The 8,974-nt window shown below is 34.2% G+C and overlaps 1 long non-coding RNA gene across 2 annotated transcripts in view; it reads right to left on the reverse strand.

Moving 5' to 3' along the window:
• Window positions 1-2,937: 2,937 nt before the first annotated feature.
• The window catches only part of LOC106881340 (uncharacterized), a 29,755-nt gene continuing 23,718 nt past the window's right edge, over window positions 2,938-8,974 (reverse strand). For both annotated transcript variants that reach the window (XR_001410843.2, XR_001410842.2), the window contains one exon: window positions 2,938-8,415. This is a non-coding gene — a long non-coding RNA (uncharacterized LOC106881340). The remainder of the gene's footprint in view (window positions 8,416-8,974) is intronic.

Genomic DNA, 8,974 nt, shown 5'->3' on the forward strand with positions numbered 1-8,974 from the left:
CCTGGATTAAGGTATCTCTTTATGCTAGAAATAACAGTCAAATCTCTAAAAAAAATTTTCCAAATCACGTTTTTTAAAAGATCATCTCCTCCCAGCGGTCAGAATAACAATATCCGGGTAAATTTTGCGATCTTGTCCTTTTGATGGACAACTGAGTGAGGACAGAGAAACTAGGAGTGTGAATGGGTGGGGGTTTGCGAGATAAAAGAAATGGGAGAAGGGAGAGTAGATAGGCAATAGCTGTAAAGATTAGGCTGGTGGGAAGGGTGGATGATAGCTAGTGATGCATGAGTTGGGAAAAGGAGAGGGATCAGATGAGAGGAGGGGGACAATAAAGATGATAAATTTTGACTGGTGGGGTGGGGTAGGACAAGAGAGAGCGATGATATATAGTTGGTTGGTTGCAGGATAGGAGAGGGCGAGAGAGAGAGATAATTTGGTGTTCCAGGGACATAGGGAACGAGGGGAAGGGGATGATCAATGAAACATGTAGGTAGAGAGAACAATATTAATAAATGAAGAATGGCTAACAAGTGAAATGGTTCCGAGGGTAGCAAGAAAAAGATAAAGTGGTATCTGGGGAGAGCTGTGGTAGAAGAGATGATGGGAGAGTTATCAGAAGGGGAAGTTGGGTGAGATGCCCCTTTGTGATGCACACACACAATTTGTATATCATTTTCAGAACAGTCAAACCCGAAGCAGATAAAGCTATAAATAATAGTATGTAAATATTGAGTTAAAAACCCCCTTGGGGTGAAGGCTGCCTGTGAGACTCTAGCTCACAAAAGCACACACACACATAAATTGCTTCTTGAAGTCAGTTTTCCTGTAGTGGATGAGTCTTCTCCTACCACCTGACATCCTGGTCCTTTGTTGTTTCTTCTGTGAGGCTCAGGGTCGTAAGGTCACAGCCTTTGCCACTTTGTCCCATATCACCTTGGGTCTTCTTGATCTACAAGACAGCCACATTTATTGATCAGCACTTCTTTTATTCAGCTGTCTTAATCTAGATGCATTGCATGTCCATACCAGTGCAGTCTTCTTTCTGACACATGATTCCCCTTAACCCAATTTTTTTTCTCAGCAGACTTCTGCTGTCATTCATGCAAACTTACATTGCCCAACCACTGGAGCATGCCTGTTTCATTCCTTTTCATTTTCCTCATCTCCTCTACTTTCGGGGCTCATATCTCACTACGATGCAGCATTCTAACACATGCATCATACAATCTGCCTTTGGAAAATATTTATACACACTAATTATACATGGCCAACATGAATCCATGGGAAATAACTCTTCTTTTTCTCTCGAAAAGTGTAATTTTAAATTTTGAATTTGAAGCAACTCTCATACTTATTATGTTTTGATTATACGTTCAAAATCACTAAATACCTCAAACCAGGCAAGACGAATAGCTTCATGGGTAAATGAGAATGGTGGGTATCAATATTTCGGAGTTATTTCTGTTCATCGGCACCGTATGCCCAGGTCACCTCAGAACAAATTTGAATTGCCACACATGTAAAACAAAATGAAATTTTGAATTAGAAGCAGTTCTAATAATGTAAACATTGTCGATGTCACACAGTTAATGAACGTGTTGAGTTTTTTAACACTCAATGTCTTAAACTGACTTTTCATTGGACAAAGCCCGCAGCTAATAAGCATATAAGTTTTAGAGGAAATGACTTTCCTCAGATAACAGTAGTATGGTTTCTCACCTGTATATGTAATATTTATGAGCAGCTAAATGACCATATTGAACAAACGCTTTACCACACATTTCACAGCAATATGGTTTTTCTCCAATGTGTATACTTTTATGATCAGATAAGTTATTATTTAGAGAGAAATATTTACCACATTACAATGGTATAATTTCTCACCTAAGTGTGTAATTTTATGGATAGTTAAACGACCACACTGAGCAAATGCTTTACAACAATTAAATATAAGAAATAATAATTTCTTAAAGTATGTGTTAATCCCCACGTGGGTACATGGAGTAAATAAAATCATAACATAAACAATTAAATATAAGAAATTATTATTTCTTAAAGTATGTACTAATCCCCATGTACCCAGACTTTGTGGACACCCTGTAGAAAGGATGTCATTCCATCTCTTCTGACTCTTTCCCTAGTGACTGGTATATAATACACCTACTTTCTGTACAACATTCTGTCACCTTCATCACTTGACTCCTCTTGTACTTATGTGCAAGTGGTTACATTGGACCGTGTGTGCATACGCCACTCTACTTTTATCCCCCTCCTACCCCACCTGTCATCATCCTATGCCCGGTGTCAAATAGACTTCTGCCATCTTAGAATACCAAGTACTGTCACTCATCCCTCTCATTACTATCATTCATACTTTCACTCTGTAAAGAGGATGGTGAGTGGAGTAGAGATGTAAGGCCTCTTTAGCTATGTTAAGGAGATGGTTACTTCTCTACTCCTGGTGTTTGATTTTGATATACAGCAACTGTAAAGAGGCTTATCATGAACATACATATATATGTGTGTGTGTGTGTGTGTTCACTTGGTGTTGGTTTGTTTATGTCCTCATAGCTTAGTAGCCAGGAAAAAGAGACTATTAGAATAAGTACTGGGTCTCATTTGATTAACCAAACTCTTTGGTGAGTTGTTCCAGCATGGCTGCAGTCCAATGATTGAAACAAGTAAAACAGTAAAAGAGTATGTTATTTAATGATAACAGATTTTATGGAAATATATTTCCTTTCTGATTTACAAATTTTAATGCCTGTCAAGTCTCTGTTCAACTAAGCTTTCAAACAATGTGCATCTCTTCTCCCATCCTGTCTTTGCGATGACAAACTGTATCACAACTGTTCCAGCCGTTTCACCTCTTATAGTTTTGACAACCAAAAATGTATTAAATTTTAAAAACAAAAACTAACATTATCAACAACATAATTTATAAGGCTTTATTAAAATTGATTTTAAAGATTTAAAATTAATTACAAATTAATTACAAAGACAATTCCATATGGCAGAAAAAAAAAAGACTTCTGGATGATTGTGAGATGTTTAAACATGAAAAATTAACAATGAAAGTCATTCAACGCATGAGACATTTAGTTACTGAAGTTATATGTGGTAGTATCTCAAAGAAAAGAAAGAAAAAAAAAAAGAATAGGTTATAGCTGAATCATATATTTTACATCTGGATATACTTCAAGAACTGTAACCCATTTATTTGACATCTTAGAAGACAAAAATTTGGAATAAAATTTCTATATCTCTGAAATAAGCCAGTTATTAGAGTAGAAAATATTGACCATATTTTATCTTCCTTCATAACACATAAAATATCATTTTATATGACAGAAACATTAATAACTGTGGAATAATACATTGTAGTGTGATGGCAATTAAACTCAAGATTGCATATTCACTGGTGTTGTGGAAATTACAAAATACAGAACACAGGAAATACTTCTGTACTGAAGAAATAATAGTAGAGAGACTTTAAGAGTTGACATCATGCCAAAACATGGTCTGAAAATAGTGATTTATCTTATCAACATCAGGACTGAATACATTTGTAACACTCTGACCAAATCTCCAGTCTTCGGATATCAACAATTTCACCCTGCCAATCTCAGAAGTCCTATAAATAGGTCATGTTACCATGCTTCCTCTAAACTGAAAAAAAAAAAAAAAAAAAAAAAAAAAAAAAAAAAAAGCCTTCCAAAACATTCTTTACCTCATTGAACATAAATTACAAGTTCAAATTTTCTCCTTTGTGAAATTTGCTAATAATATATTCAAATGTATTTGCTGCAAAGATTCTATGAGAATTTTTAGGTAATTTGTCATGTCTTGCAATTAACGACAAAGAGTGATATCTGTGATACAATGTGTACACCATGGCAGTAGTGACATTAAATAAAATTCTGTAATTATCTTTCCACAAATGTATTCACACATGCAAAAAACCATACTACTGTGATATTTGCAGTAAAGAATTCTCTGAGAATGGTAGTTTAACTTATCACCAACAAATACATAGATTGAGTGAAAGAAACATAGACTATAAGAGCTTCAGAAAATGTGTTGAGGTGCATGCATAATTTTCTAATTGTAGAATAAAATACATAGATATATTTTAAAATCAGTAATTTTATTTGAACAGGAAGAAAGTGCATAAGATTATGTCTGAGCATTTTGATAACCACTAAAGTTACTGTTTTCTCCATGAACTCAAGTTTGAAAAATCAGCCTTGACAATTTAGTTACTTTCTCATGTGTTATTTGAACAAAAATAATGCATTACACAAGCATTAAAATTCCCAATAAATAGAACCTACTGACCAGGGAATTTAGCAATTTCCAAATGAAAATTAGGTTAATTACCCACAAGAATTACTCTGGCCTCATTAAGGAAGTCACCCAAAACGATTTAAGGATACATGACACACCTTTTTCATTCTCTACCAGTGATCACTGAATTACTTTAAAAAAAAAGATGGAATCACTGACACAGCAAAAAAGCCCTAGCAAAATAAACTGAAGAATTAGTAGCAACTGATCACAGTTCTAAAATAACTTCCTGGAGTTACACAGTTGCTTTAATAAAATTGATTGACCATTTGTATTGGACAATAATGTGTTAAAAAAGAATTAAAAATAGGTGAGAGCTGACACAATGGACTTAAAGAAGCACAAAACATCTTGGGTACTGCAGAATGATTTCCCAAATTATGTCCATTTTACAACTGATCTAGTATGGGTCAGACATGTGAACAAGGTTTTATTCTATCTTGTTTCTGTTCTATCTTAATTATTGCCATTCATTTTAATTCTTCAAGTTATAGATAAGAATTGTAACTCAGAATATGAAGGGAAAATTGCAAGGGAAAATGTTATCTATGTAGAATTAGCTGTTCTGAATATAGTATAGTACATCTGCCTTGTCCAGAAATATTTTCAATGTTCTTGCATCAGTATAGCATCACTAATTGACAAATGTTCTAATGATACCTGATCTTATTGACAAAGGTTCTAATGATACCTGATCTTAAATATATCTCTATTTTGATATATGACACACACAACTCCAACTGATGAAATAGCCACAGAAAGTTATTCTGTTCAATAACAAAGTGTTAGGCTGTACTGTCAAGACAGCTGATGTATTTTATGCTGTGAGAAACCTGAAAACAGAGTACAAGCTAATGGTTACACTGCTTTAACAGGAGAGATTAATGTTAATAATCTGATGGCTTGGGGATGTTAGTGATGGCGGACACATTGTGAGCAAAGAGGCTGATATAGATTGTCAGATGAAATGATAAGTTTGCATGTCAGTAAAAGAACATATATAACTTGAATGTTTTTGGTTAAGCATTTTATTTTTGATGAAAGATTCCTTTTTGTTTTCCCCAAAAAAAAAAAAAAAAGTAGATTGTAATTTCTAAAAAACAAAAAATTCAAATAAACTTATGGTAAGAAATGATAGTATATGACATGACAAATGTATAATATCAATGTTCCAAACCAAACACTGGTTTATATGAAGCCCATTAAGACCACCTTATTAATATGCATTAAGTAAGACTATAAGTGTTTTCAGATGGTATTGTTCAAATTTATAATTAGAAACAGTTACAATGTTTTTTAACAAGAAATCCATGTCAAATATCTGCTCAAACAAGATTATAATAACGCCGTGCGCATGCGTGGAATTCAACATCCAAGCTTTCTTGCTTCATTCTGTCTCTTTCTTGCTGGCCAGCGATTGAGCAAGGACGTGTCTAGCTGTCTCTCCATCTTTCGAACTCACGCTAGACAGCTCACATCAATATACCAACGTCCCAACAACCATGTTCTCACACACCGAAGACGTCTCAACAAACAAGATTAAAGATGTATATTTTCCACCATGAATAAATATTGTTTGTGTTGATAATCTGCGTTGCCGTTAATTCTTAATTTAATATAGGAAAGTCAGGTGTACATCTAATGATGTATAACCCACTTTCTATAAAGTGGTGACCCTCCGACGTGATTCAAACACGCAGCCCGCTGAGCTATTTAACACTTTCCTATAAAGTGGTGACCCCGACTAAGAAAAAACGCAGCCATGGATTCTGGACTACCAACCTATAAAGTGGTGACCCCGACTAAGAAAAAACGCGGCCATGGATTCTGGACTACCAACCTATAACTAATAACCCACCAACCTATAAAATGGTGACCCCGACTAAGAAACAAACGCAGCATGGATTCTGGACTACCAACCTTTTTATGCTTAGTAAGGGATATTTATGACTAATCACTCCTTTCACTTTTTGCCTTGTAGTAAACCCCCTTCAGATTTGGCAATTAAAAGACATGCTAAGAGAACAGTTTTCACATTGACAAGTATGTCATATGACTTCTTGCAATAACAAGAAATTAGAAGAATCACGTGTTACAATATGTGGACATTGTTGACAAAACTTTATCTTTTGGTTAAATCATTACCTGTTTCAACACATTATGTTGGACATAGAGGCAGAATATGGAGACCTGGCTTACTTCTCTTCAATGTACATTGGCTAAGCTGATAGTCATTGATGGGAAAAGAATTTTCATTGAATGAAGAAATGGTAATATTTCTTGAGAGCAAAGATGTTTCATATTATTGTGACACTTATTGTGGATAATTTTAATAACTTTATGAAGGAATTTTTAAAAAACCCTGCCTTTTAAGATGTTTGGTTAAATTGTTGTATTTAATAGACAAATTGAAATATTTCCCCAATTTAAAAAAAAAAAGTAAAGTACAAGATCCAAGCATTTTTATGAATATGGTCCAAGAATTAAGGAAAGAATATTTTTCTTGTTAGCTGAATTTTCACTCAATGTCTGCTACACCATCTGATATTGGACACAGTATCAGAAAATTATCAAATTGAATTGATTAAGAGGCAATATGATGACATCTGAGATTTAAATTTCATACTGAAGATGTATTGGCATTTGTCTTTCTATAGAAATTCTATCCATCCAAGATTCAAGTGGCAAGTATCCTAAGTTAGTTACTCATACAAAAAAAAAAAATCATTATTTGGCAACACTTACCTGTGTTGAGCATATATTTTCAAAAATGGGAACACGTCAGAAACCATTTGAGAACCAAACTGACTAATACCTACTTGGATGTCTTGCTGTAGGCATTGACAAGCCTGGCACCTAATATTAAAAAAAACTTTCAAGTAACAAACACCATCAAATTTCACAGCTGTCTACTGTTTACATTACAACTATATAATTTTCTTTTTCACCACCAAACATGATTCCCTAGCGTGTGTCATGAACTAATCTGATGAAAAATACAATTAGATATATTTCAATGGATAATTTCCATATTTCAAATTGTTGTTAGTATTTATCTGGTCCACTGTTCACTTGATGGTACACAATCTCCCTTGCAGATGTAAAAATACAGTTGCCAATCCTTGATCTAAATATTACAATTCATGTTAGACACAAATGTGGCAGATGTTGCAGTATTCTGAGAGATATCTGTAGAAGTCTTATGCCAAGAAACAACTTCCTAGTAATATATTATAATACTTTCTTCAGTCAACATTATAGTGATAATAATGTATATTTTTCCATGCTTGCATAGCTTGGATGAAGTCTGTTGTATAGAATGTGACCACTTGTTGCAGCTGTTTATCATTTGTCAGTAGGCTCAGCATCTGGTGAAATGACTTTACCACTATGTAATAATTGGTATAAAAATAATATAATGGTACACATGCATAAATAAAATTACAAGAAGGAAAAAGATGTTATTTATATTGTCATTTTTGTTAACTGATTTTTTCACTTGTTTTGCAAATTGAGATTCTGGTAGTTGTAAAACTGTTGATAGTAGTTTCTATCTTCTGAATAAATATTACTGATACTATAATTATACAAATGCTGGAAGCAGTTTTCTTCTGTTGTTGTACAACTGTCAGCAGTGGTTCTAAGACAAATAGCTTCTGAACAAAAGGTATTTCATATCATTTGGGGTTTTTTTCTTTTATTGACTCTGGAACCAAAGTGACATAAAAAAAAAAGATCACTTTAAGGGGACATAAATGATGCTGCTAGATAAAAGGGATTTCTATAAAGTTTGTAATTGTATACATGGTCATAGCTTCAGTGAACAATCTTATACAAACACAACAGTTCATATATTCATGGATAGATTAACTATCATAGTTTGGGTGATGATGATAGTTTATATTCAGGTGGCAGCACAAGTTTAAGGATCCCATATTTCTACTGAAAAGAAAATATCTCTTCTTGGTCCAATGCTTAATATTGAAGAATGAACCGGAATGTGATGGTGTACAACTATGAAGGTTGAAGATTCCAAGTTCAAGCCATCGGTTTGTTTATATAGAACTGAAAAATAAAACACAGATGATGAGATGGCAAAATAGTTAGATATTAGAATTACTGGGTGATGCAAGAAAGAGGAAATTGTGGTGGTATGGATGTTTGAAAATAATTAAAGTAAAACAGGACAAAAAAAAACAAAACAATGGTGGCAACTGGAAGTCATTCCACATTGGGACTGTAGTTAAAGGAACGTAATTAGACTAAGCCTATTATCTAATAACAGTGACCAAAACAATATCAGTAATATAACACCCATCTAATTCTTTAGAGAGAGGATGTATAAATGTTTAAATTTTTTCTGAAAACTGCATATAGTTAGCAATCATCATCATCATCATCATCATCATCGTTTAACGTCCGCTTTCCATGCTAGCATGGGTTGGACGACTTGACTGAGGACTGGTGAAACCGGATGGCAACACCAGGCTCCAATCTAATTTGGCAGAGTTTCTACAGCTGGATGCCCTTCCTAACGCCAACCACTCAGAGAGTGTAGTGGGTGCTTTTACGTGTCACCCGCACGAAAACGGCCAGGCTCGAAATGGTGTCTTTTATGTGCCAC

This window comes from Octopus bimaculoides, chromosome 7, assembly GCF_001194135.2.
Source record: "Octopus bimaculoides isolate UCB-OBI-ISO-001 chromosome 7, ASM119413v2, whole genome shotgun sequence".
NCBI classification, from domain to species: Eukaryota; Metazoa; Mollusca; class Cephalopoda; order Octopoda; family Octopodidae; genus Octopus; species Octopus bimaculoides.